This window comes from Pseudophryne corroboree, chromosome 9 (assembly GCF_028390025.1).
Source record: "Pseudophryne corroboree isolate aPseCor3 chromosome 9, aPseCor3.hap2, whole genome shotgun sequence".
Classification (NCBI taxonomy): domain Eukaryota; kingdom Metazoa; phylum Chordata; class Amphibia; order Anura; family Myobatrachidae; genus Pseudophryne; species Pseudophryne corroboree.
In genome coordinates, this window is record NC_086452.1 from 101,457,698 (window position 1) to 101,470,217 (window position 12,520).

Here is a 12,520-nt window from a genome sequence, read left to right on the forward strand (position 1 = left end):
CGATATATTGGCCCGTCGCTGTGTGTGTACGGGGCGGTCGTCCGACCGCCCGTACACATGCTGCGGCGGCCGGCGGTGATTGACAGGTGAACTGGGCGGGCGCGCCCAGTTCATGACGTCAGTCCCCCGACGGATCGGGCTGTGTGTATGCACAGCACACTGCCCGATCCGTACATAGATATATCTGCAGATCAATTGATCTGCAGATATATCTAATAGTGTGTACCCATCTTTAGTAAATAGACCCCTGAATCTCCATGTAAGGCTAAGTAAATAGACCCCTTAGACTCTTGTCTTTGCAAGTGGCAAAGCTGGGTTATGGACAAGGTGGCCGCCTAGACCCCAGTGTTAACTGCTGCCAGAATTTTTTTCATGCCACTTAGGTGTGAAGAGAGGAGGAAAGGGGGTGGGGGACAGCCACGAGGAAGGGTAGGGGTAGGGATTATCAATGAGTTATGAGGATGGTAAGGTGGGAGTGCACTGCAAGGTAATCGCTTGGACCCTGTTCAATGAATCTAGACTTACATCGCATTGTACAATAAATAACCATTCCACCCAATCAAATTCTGATCCAAATGATTCTCTTAGTCAGCTGACCATAACAAGTTACTGGTGTATATACAAAGCCTTGGAGAGAAATATGGTGGATGGAGATTTAGGGGGACATGTACTAAGAAGTGATAAGAGCGGAGAAGTGAGCCAGTGGAGATGTTGCCCCATCACCCAATCAGCATCTTTGTATATTTTTATAGTATGCAAATTTTAGATGTTACTTCAGTGCTGATTGGTTGCCATGGGCAACTCCTCCACTGGCTCACTTCTCTGCTCTTATCACCGCTTAGTAAATATCCCCCAAAGTGCCAACCAAACAGCTCCTAAATGTCATCTTTTAAACAAAGCCTGTAACATGGCAGTTAGGAGCTGATTGGCTGGTACTTTATCTTCATCCACTTTATCTCTCTCCAAAGCTTGATATAGACCCCTTTGTTCTTTATCTGATGTGGCTATTACCACAAGGTATGTGCAAACAGATTTGTTTTTGCATCTTAATATAATGAGGTTTCCAGAGTCAACTGTAAACTTCCAATATAAAATGACAGCTTAAAATACAGATACAATGAATATGGTGAAATATGTGAAGAAGCAGAGTCTACAGAGTGCTATTTGCTGTTACAGTGCACAGATTGTGCTGGCGAATATAATAATAATAATAATAATTTTATTTATATAGCGCTCTTTCTCCAACAGGACTCCATTTACAACTGGACAACAGATTGTGTGATGAGATGTTCTTCTTTATCACTTATTTTATACTTTAGCAACAAACTTCCCAAATGGTATCTTGAAGGGGTCGCAAGCAAGGGAAGGGTTGGTTGCCACTGCAGTTAGCCTACTAGTGAAAATGAGGCCGTAAGGTGCAAAGGAGGTTACTTGCAGCTTACAGATACTGAGTCAGTCCCATGAGTCTCAGCACAAGCTGTCAGAGAAACACTGGATTCAAACTACGTTATGTGCACCACCAATAGAATGGCCATGGGGAGGGGAATTGCCAAAGACTTTATGTTAATTATATTTTAAGTGTATATAATTATATATCATTGTACCTGAAAAAGTGTCATTTTATACTCAACGGGGGTAATTCGGAGTTGATCGCAGTAGCTAATTTGTTAGCAGGTGGGCTAAACCATTTGCACTGCAGGTGTGGCAGATATAACATTTGCAGAGAGAGTTCGATTTGGGTGGGGTGTGTTCAAACTGAAATCTAAATTGCAGTGTAAAAATAAAGCAAAAAAATATCCTGTTAGTGACTACTTTAACTATTGCTAAAGGAAGGGTAATTTATGTATTCAGTATCTATTTTATAGATACACGTGTAAATAAAAAAAGAAAGCGTTCCAGTCTAATTAAACTCCTTTTTTATTTATCTAGTGATTAATTCATGAGAATCCTACATGTACTGCTAGATTATCGTCCAGGCTATCCTCAAATGCTAAGGGCTGTTAGTAGTAAAACTAGAAGAGCTGAGATGCATGAAATTTAAGTTTTCAAGTTTTGAAGTATTACTCTAATAATAATCTCCTATATATTAGCCCAAGTCTGTGACTCTGTGCCTACCCGTAACGCTGGGCGGAGTCACAGATGTGGGCTAAGCTACTGATGTCACACACCCTTCTCCCCCCGGACCCGCGCCGAAGATGTGAGGGCGGGAGGCGACGCTCTGTCTGAAGCCGAGCGCCTGTCACTCCCGCTCCCCGCCTGAGCCCCGGCGCCTCTCTCCTGCCGTCTGCCCAGCGAGGAGAGAGGCAACCCTCCGTCCGGACCTCCAGGTACAGCGGGTCCCCGGCTGCCTGGGGGTAGGGGGGGAAGGAAAGATGTGCCTGGCGCCCTGGGGGGGAGATGTGCCTGCCGAGGGGGAAGGTCTGCCTGGCAGGGGGGACATGTGCCTCGCGGGGGAGATGTGCGGCTCACGCGGCAGCGGGGACAGCGCACACTGCTGTGCTCCCCAGCTGCCGAGGGAGGTGTGCCTGGCGTGGGGAACACACATGTGCCTGGCTGGGGGCGGGGGAAGATGTGCGTGGAGGGGGGGGGATATACTGTACATGTGCCTGGCTGGGGGGGAGATGTACCTGGCTGGGGGGGGACATGTGCCTGGCTGGGGGGGACATGTGCCTGGCTGGGGGGGCGGGGGAAATGTGAGGCAGAGCGCCTCACGCGGGAGCAGGGACACCCCACAGTTACCCTGACACTGCGCCTGAGTGGCCTGCGGACCTGCTGCTGCTGCTGCTAATGGACAACCACCCCCAGCGCCTCCTTACCCCCTACCCCACCTGTGGCACCCCCACACTCGCCCATCCACCACCTTCCACCATCCGCTGCACCACCACCCCACCCCCACATTCCGCGCCTCCAGACCCCCCAGCCTCTACAGACACCCATCCACCGTCAACACCCGCAGCCGCACATCCCCCACACGCAATGCCTCCTCACCCCATACCGCACCTGCAGCACACCCGCAGCCACCCATCCACCACCCGCACTGCCCTCGGACCCTTCCACCATCCGCCGCACCTGCCACTCCCCCACACGCAGCGCCTCCAGACCCCCTACACCAGCCACGGCCCCCACTGCCCTGCCCCTACCTCAACCACAGACCCTCCCAACCACAGCCCCCCCATCCACCCCCCCTCCACAGCCTCTACAGACACCCTCCCCCATCCACCGTCAACCCCCGCAACCTCCCCTCCCTCACCCGCAGCACATCCTGACCCCCTACCCCACCCGCTGCCCCACTGCACCCACCCCTCAACCACCTGCACCGCCTCTGGACCCCCTCCCCCATCTGCTGCACCCCCGCACCTGCCACTCCCCAACGCACATCTCTTCCGGACCCCTACCCCACCCGCAGCGCACTCGCCCCTTCCCCACCCGCAGCACCTCCAGACCCCCTACCCCACCCACACTGCCCCACTCGCACGGCCCCATTGCACCCGCTCCTCCACTACCCGCTGCTCCTCCCGACCCCATCTGCCAAACCCCCCTACCCCACGCGCGTCACTTCCGGACCCCCTACCCCACCCGCGGCGCACTCGCCCCTTCACCACCTGCAGCGCCTCCGGATAATAATAATAAGAATTTACTTACCGATAATTCTATTTCTCATAGTCCGTAGTGGATGCTGGGGACTCCGTCAGGACCATGGGGAATAGCGGGCTCCGCAGGAGACAGGGCACATCTAAAAAAGCTTTTAGGTCACATGGTGCGTACTGGCTCCTCCCCCTATGACCCTCCTCCAAGCCTCAGTTAGGTACTGTGCCCGGACGAGCGTACACAATAAGGAAGGATCTTGAATCCCGGGTAAGACTCATACCAGCCACACCAATCACACCATACAACTTGTGATCTGAACCCAGTTAACAGTATGATAACAAAACGAAGTAGCCTCTAAAAAGATGGCTCACAACAATAATAACCCGATTTTTGTAACAATAACTATGTACAAGTATTGCAGACAATCCGCACTTGGGATGGGCGCCCAGCATCCACTACGGACTATGAGAAATAGAATTATCGGTAAGTAAATTCTTATTTTCTCTAACGTCCTAGTGGATGCTGGGGACTCCGTCAGGACCATGGGGATTATACCAAAGCTCCCAAACGGGCGGGAGAGTGCGGATGACTCTGCAGCACCGAATGAGAAAACTCCAGGTCCTCTGTAGCCAGAGTATCAAATTTGTAAAATTTTACAAACGTGTTCTCCCCTGACCACGTAGCTGCTCGGCAAAGTTGTAATGCCGAGACTCCTCGGGCAGCCGCCCAAGATGAGCCCACCTTCCTTGTGGAGTGGGCCTTTACAGATTTAGGCTGTGGCACGCCTGCCACAGAATGTGCAAGTTGGATTGTGCTACAGATCCAACGTGCAATCGTCTGTTTAGACGCAGGAGCACCCATCTTGTTGGGTGCATACAATGTAAACAACGAGTCAGTTTTTCTGACTCCAGCTGTCCTTGAAATATATATTTTTAATGCTCTGACAACGTCCAGTAACTTGGAGTCCTCCAAGTCGCTAGTAGCCGCAGGCACCACAATAGGCTGGTTTAAGTGAAATGCCGAAACCACCTTAGGGAGAAATTGAGGACGCGTCCTCAATTCTGCCCTGTCCGAATGGAATATCAGATATGGGCTCTTGTATGACAAAGCTGCCAACTCTGAAACTCTCCTGGCAGAAGCCAGGGCCAACAGCATGGTTACCTTCCATGTAAGGTATTTTAATTCTACCGATTTTAACGGCTCAAACCAATGAGATTTGAGAAAATTTAGAACCACGTTCAAATCCCACGGTGCCACTGGTGGCACTATTGGGGGTTGTATATGTAGTACACCTTTGACAAAAGTTTGTACTTCAGGCACTGACGCCAATTCCTTCTGGAAGAAAATTGATAAGGCCGAAATTTGAACTTTAATAGACCCCAATTTTAGGCCCATAGACAATCCTGCTTGCAGGAAATGTAAGAATCGACCCAATTGAAATTCTTCCGTTGGAGCCTTCTTGGCCTCACACCACGCAACATATTTTCGCCAAATGCGGTGATAATGTTGTACAGTCACTTCCTTCCTAGCCTTAATCAAGGTAGGAATAACTTCCTCTGGAATGCCCTTTTCTTTTAGAATCCGGCGTTCAACCGCCATGCCGTCAAACGCAGACGCGGTAAGTCTTGGAACATACAAGGTCCCTGCTGAAGCAGATCCCTTCTCGGAGGTAGAGGCCACGGATCCTCCGTGAGCATCTCTTGAAGTTCCGGATACCAAGTTCTCCTTGGCCAGTCCGGAGCCACCAGTATCGTTCTTACTCCTCTTTTCCGTATAATTCTCAGCACCTTTGGTATGAGAGGCAGAGGAGGGAACACATACACTGATTGGTACACCCACGGTGTTACCAGAGCGTCCACAGCTATTGCCTGAGGGTCTCTTGACCTGGCGCAATACCTGTCCAATTTTTTGTTGAGGCGAGACGCCATCATGTCTACCTTTGGTTTTTCCCAACGGTTCACAATCATGTGGAAAACTTCTGGATGAAGTCCCCACTCTCCCGGGTGAAGGTCGTGTCTGCTGAGGAAATCTGCTTCCCAGTTGTCCACTCCCGGGATGAACACTGCTGACAGTGCTATGACATGATTCTCCGCCCAGCGCAGAATCCTTGCCGCTTCTGCCATTGCACTCCTGCTTCTCGTGCCGCCTTGTCGGTTTACGTGGGCGACTGCCGTGATGTTGTCGGACTGGATCAACACCGGCTGACCCTGAAGCAGCGGTTTTGCCAGACTTAGAGCATTGTAGATCGCTCTTAGCTCCAGTATATTTATGTGAAGAGACGTCTCCAGGCTTGACCACACGCCCTGGAAATTTCTTCCCTTTGTGACTGCTCCCCAACCTCGTAGGCTGGCATCCGTAGTCACCAGGACCCAGTCCTGTATGCCGAATCTGCGGCCCACTAACAGATGGGCAGTCTGCAGCCACCACAGGAGAGACAACCTTGTTCTTGGTGACAGTGCTATCCGCTGATGCATGTGCAGATGCGATCCGGACCATTTGTCCAGCAGATCCCACTGAAATGTCCGTGCATGGAATCTGCCGAATGGAATCGCTTCGTACGAAGCCACCATCTTTCCCAGGACTCTTGTGCATTGATGTACTGACACCGTTCCTGGTTTTAGGAGGTTCCTGACAAGTTCGGATAACTCCCTTGCTTTTCCCTCCGGGAGAAACACCTTTTTCTGAACCGTGTCCAGAATCATTCCCAGGAACAGCAGACGAGTTGTCGGGGTCAATTGAGATTTTGGAAGATTCAGAATCCACCCGTGTTGCTGGAGCACTACCTGGGTTAGTGCTACACCGACTTCCAGCTGTTCTCTGGACTTTGCCCTTATCAGGAGATCGTCCAAGTAAGGGATAATTAATACGCCTTTTCTTCGTAGAAGAACCATCATTTCGGTCATTACCTTGGTAAAGACCCGAGGGGCCGTAGACAAACCAAACGGCATCGTTTGAAACTGATAATGACAGTCTTGTATCACGAACCTGAGATACCCTTGGTGTGAGGGGTAAATTGGGACATGCAGATAAGCATCCTTTATGTCCAGGGACACCATGAAGTCCCCGTCTTCCAGATTCGCTATCACTGCTCTGAGTGACTCCATTTTGAACTTGAATTTCTGTATGTACAGGTTCAAGGATTTCAGATTTAGAATAGGTCTTACCGAACCGTCCGGCTTCGGTACCACAAATAGTGTGGAATAATACCCCTTTCCCTGTTGTAGGAGGGGTACCTTGACTATCACCTGCTGAGAATACAGCTTGTGAATGGCTTCCAAAACCGACGTCCTTTCTGAGGGAGACGTTGGTAAAGCAGACTTTAGGAACCGGCGAGGGGGAAACCTTTCGAACTCCAGCATGTAACCCTGAGATATTATCTGCAGGACCCACGGGTCCACTTGTGAGTGAGCCCATTGATTGCTGAAAATCTTGAGTCGACCCCCCACCGTTCCTGGGTCCGCTTGTAAAGCCCCAGCGTCATGCTGATGGCTTTGTAGAAGCCGGGGCGGGCTTCTGTTCCTGGGCAGGGGCTGCGTGCTGCCCTTTCTTACCCTTTCCTCTGCCTCTCGGCAGATAAGACTGTCCTTTTGGTCGCTTTTTATAGGAGCAAAAGGACTGCGGCTGAAAAGACGGTGTCTTTTTCTGTTGTGAAGGGGTCTGAGGTAAAAAGGTGGATTTGCCGGCAGTTGCCGTGGTCACCAGGTCCGAAAGACCGACCCCAAACAATTCCTCTCCTTTATATGGCAATACTTCCATATGCCTCTTGGAATCCGCATCACCTGACCACTGTCGCGTCCATAAACTTCTTCTAGCAGATATGGACATCGCGCTTACTCTTGATGCTAGAGTACAAACATCCCTCTGAGCATCTCGCATATAAAGAAAAGCATCCTTTAATTGCTCTAGAGTCAATAAAATACTGTCCCTATCCAGGGTCTCAATATTTTCAGTCAGAGAATCCAACCACACTACCCCAGCACTGCACATCCAGGCTGAGGCTATTGCCGGTCGCAGTATAACACCCGTATGTGTGTATATACTCTTCAGTGTAGTTTCCAGCCTCCTATCTGCTGGATCCTTGAGGGCGGCCGTATCAGGAGACGGCAACGCCACTTGCTTTGATAAACGTGTGAGCGCCTTATCCACCTTAGGGGGTGATTCCCAGCGCGCCCTAACCTCTGGTGGGAAAGGGTATAATGCCAACAACTTCTTTGAAATTAGCATTTTTCTATCGGGGGTAACCCACGCTTCATCACACACATCATTCAATTCCTCTGATTCTGGGAAAAATACAGGTAGTTTTTTCACCCCCCACATAATACCCCTTTTTGAGGTACCAGTAGTATCAGAGAGCTGCAAAGCCTCCTTCATTGCCGTGATCATATAACGTGTGGCCCTATTGGAAAATACGTTTACTTCCTCACCGTCGACACTAGATTCATCTGTGTCGGTACCCGTGTCGACTGACTGAGGTAAGGGACGTTTTACAGCCCCTGACGGTGTCTGAGATGCCTGAACCGGTACTAACTGGTTTGCCGGGCGTCTCATTTCGTCAACTGACTTTTGTAATGTGCTGACATTATCACGTAATTCCATAACCAAAGCCATCCATTCCGGTGTCGACTCCCTAGGGGGTGACATTACCATCATCGGCAATTGCTCTGCCTCCACACCAACTTCGTCCTCATACATGTCGACACACACGTACCGACACACACAGCAGCCACACAGTGAATGCTCTATTGAAGACAGGACCCTCCTAGCCCTTTGGGGAGACAGAGGGAGAGTTTGCCAGCACACACCAAAAGCGCTATACAGTATATAACAACCCTAGAAGGTGTTGTTTTTATATATGCGCTCTCAATATATATTTATATCGCCAATTTATGCCCCCCCTCTCTTTGTTACCCTGTTTCTGTAGTGCAGTGCAGGGGAGAGTCGTGGGAGCCTTCCTCACCAGCGGAGCCGTGCAGGAAAATGGCGCCGAGTGCTGAGGAGAATAAGCTCCGCCCCTTTTCCGGCGGGCTTTTCTCCCGGTTTTTCTAATAAACTGGCCTGGGTTAAATACATACATATAGCCTTAATGGCTATATGTGATGTATTTATTTGCCTCTAAGGTACTCTATATTGCTGCCCAGGGCGCCCCCAGCAGCGCCCTGCACCCTCCGTGACCGAGATCCGTGAGCCGTGTAGCAACAATGGCGCACAGCTGCAGTGCTGTGCGCTACCTCTATGAAGACTGAAGTCTTCTGCCGCCTGTTTCCGGACCTCCGTTCTGCCGTTCTTCAGCGTCTGTAAGGGGGATCGGCGGCGCGGCTCCGGGACGAACCCCAGGCTGACCTGTGTTCCGACTCCCTCTGGAGCTCAGTGTCCAGTAGCCTAAGACTTCAATCCTCCTGCAGGCAGGTGAGTTGCAAGTCTCTCCCCTAAGTCCCTCGTTGCAGTGCTCCTGTCGCCAGCAGGAGACACTGATTAGAAACCTAAAAAAAACTTTTCTAACTAGCTCTTTAAGAGAGCCACCTAGATTGCACCCTCTCGGACGGGCACAAAAACCTAACTGAGGCTTGGAGGAGGGTCATAGGGGGAGGAGCCAGTACGCACCATGTGACCTAAAAGCTTTTTTAGATGTGCCCTGTCTCCTGCGGAGCCCGCTATTCCCCATGGTCCTGACGGAGTCCCCAGCATCCACTAGGACGTTAGAGAAAATAGTATTTTTATTTAAAACACTGCAATTATTGTTACTGGGGTCTGGTTCCTTTTAGCTATCTGCCAAGGAAGAAGGCGAAAGCACACCTGTTGCAGTGTACCCAGCTCTCTATACCAACCCAATACACCGGACCCCATTGGCGAGTGTTATATACCTATGGTGCGCTGGGCGGGGGGCATAGTCATGGATCAGGGGCATGCAGGGTCGGACTGGCCCACAGGGGTACAGGGGAAACCACCGATAGGCCCCACTGCCTGAGGGCCCACTTCTTCCTCTAGGGATCAGGTTCCAGACTGTGCACTTTTATTATACATGGTAGGTATGTTGCATTACACTGCACAAGACTATTGTGCATTTCAAGCCTCTGTGGAGGCTGGCCACACCCCTAAATATGTGCCCCTATGACTGCATTCCCCCGGTGGGCCCTTCATACCCCAGTCCGACACTGGGGGCATGGCTACACTTTCCCTGCACTCCCGGGACCCTACACGGGTCTGGACCTGAGTATTCTACACTCGCCCCATCTTTGCACCCCTGAATGTAAGGCACATTAAACATATCCCAACAATGCATTTTATAACTATAAACTGTAAAAACCAAACTCTGGCTCTATTTTCACTATGTGGTATTAGTTGCTACAGGTAAGGCTGCTGTACATCAATCTTATTTTAAACATATCTATTCCTGGGATTTAGGGGGACATTTACTAAGCTGTGGACGGAGATAAAGTACCAGCCAATCACCTCCTAACTGTCATTTTTCAAACCCAGCCTGTGACATGGCAGTTAGGAGCTGATTGTCTGGGACTTTGGGGGACATTTACTAAGCAGTGATAAGAGCGGAGAAGTGAGCCAGTGGCCCTATCAACCAATCAGCAGCTCTGTATAATTTTATAGTATGCAAATTATTGATGTTACTTCAGTGTTGATTGGTTGCCATGGACACTTCTCCACTGGCTCACTTCTCCGCTCTTATCACTGCTTAGTAAATGTCCCCCTTTATCTCCATCCAAGGCTTAGTAAATAGACCCCTTAGTTCCTCTGAATTTGGGGTTGATTTATCATATCTTGGAGACAGATAAAGTGGAGAAAGATAACCTACAACCGAACAGCTCCTAACTGTTATTTTTCAAACACAGCCTGTAACATGGCAGCTAGGAGTTGATTGCCTGGTACTTTATCTCTCTCCATTTAGTACATCTGCCCCAAAGTACCAACCAATCAGCTTCTGTCATGTTACAAGCTGTACTAGAAAAAATGACAGAAGCTGAATGGTTAGTACTTTATCTGTCTCCGCTTTATCTCTCTCCAAGATTTGATAGATTTCCCCCTAAGTGGTTTGTGTACAAGATCCCCGCTACCATATATTTTAGTAATCAATATCATATAAGCGATTTTTGATATAGTGGGGATCATTCCGAGTTGATCGCTAGCTGCCGTTGTTCGCAGCACAGCGATCAGGTGAAAAATCGGCATTTCTGTGCATGCACCGCAATGCGCACGCGCGTAGTATGGGTACAAAGCCCGTTGTGGTTGTGCACAGATTGTAGCGATGTTTTCAGTCGCACTGACGGCCGCAAGAAGATTGACAGGAAGGGGGCGTTACTGGGTGTCAACTGACCGTTTTCAGGGAGTGTCTGCAAAAACGCAGGCGTGTCTGCAAAAACACAGGCGTGGCTGGGCGTTCACTGGATGGGTGTATGACGTCAAATCCGGACACGAATAGGCTGAAGTGATCGCAAGCGCTGAGTAGGTTCAGAGCTACTCTGCAACTGCACAAACTGTTTTTGCAGAGCTCTGCTGCAGAAGCGTTCGCACTTCTCCTAAGCTAAAATACACTCCCAGTGGGCGGCAGCATAGTGTTTGCACGGCTGCTAAAACTAGCTAGCGAGCGATCAACCCGGAATGACCACCATTGTTTCTACATATCATCCACTTTGTGCTGCTCTGTATCTAGGGCCTGTATAAATAATACTTAACAGCTTTCTTCTTACTGAAGATTTATTAGCGTTCTTACTATACAGCTGCTCCATGAAATAAATCTGCATTTACAATCTGAGCGCACACAACCCTCCATGTGAGCACCATTCTCAGCCGTACGTCATCATGTAAATATAGCACTGGTATTCTTCTTGCTATGTCTAACACGCATTCCTGTACCACTGCTGTGTGCCCTCTGTGCAACGTTGGCACTGGCAAGTCTTTTACATGCTGCATTGAAGATCCGGCTTCATAAAGCTCTTTGGTCACCAGAGGGCGAGCTAAGAACAGCCCATATTGTGCAAGAGATTAGTTGAAACACTAATTACTGCACCCAGCCAGCAGCTGCCAGGGCACTGGGAAGCTGACATAAGTGATCTTTGCTAGCTTCTTGAAGTAGTAATGTCACTAACTCGCTCATTTGAAACTAAGTCTGAGCAAATAGGATTAAAGAGGAACGACACACCGAGTGATCACCAATTTGTTTGCTCTACAATACACGTCTTTTAGCTGTGTGTGGGCACGTTCCAGCCTCTCTGTCTTTTACTACAAGAAAAGCAGCTTGCCATTGACAATCCTGAAACTCACAATACACAAGCAGACTTAGGCTATGTACACATCAGGATGACATCGCAAACCATGTGATGTCGTCCGCGACGGGACCCGACATCGGCAAGTGCATACACAATTGGTGATGTCGGGTGCGACGAATGCTGGCGGGGATGGGGAAGGGGGGTAAGCTGGGGCAGCAAGGCCCTCGTAGGCAACACTGCATGGCGAGCATGCATGTAGGTACGATGTAGCATACAACCCACGGGAGCGCGCATCAAACACAATATCGAGGGTACACACTAAAACAATATCGTAAGGACCTGGACAAAATCAGCCGAATCGTATGCGATATTGCATTGTGTGTACGCACCCTTAGAAAGGCTGGAACATCTTATTGAACACCTTATCTGACATTAACACTTTATGCACTAAAAAAGGCTGCAAAATTTCAGCTGATACAAAAAACACCCCCGTAATACAGTATATTAAAGAAACACAAACACATTACCGGGCGCAATCAAATTATAGTGTTCACCTGTAAGCTATTAAATGCATGCAGCTCCCCAGCAGGCAATTCTGGGTTAAATACAAGAATAAGTTGAATTAACTCACCGGTGGGGGTGTATAAACAATTGGCTAATAAAACATATAACGGACATAAAACTATTCATAGTTTTCAATACAACCAATAAAT

General features: G+C 49.5%; 1 protein-coding gene across 2 annotated transcripts in view; it reads right to left on the minus strand.

The window, feature by feature from the left end:
- COP1 (COP1 E3 ubiquitin ligase) overlaps positions 1–12,520 on the minus strand; it is a 581,242-nt gene that overhangs the window by 522,637 nt on the left and 46,085 nt on the right. The window lies entirely within an intron of this gene.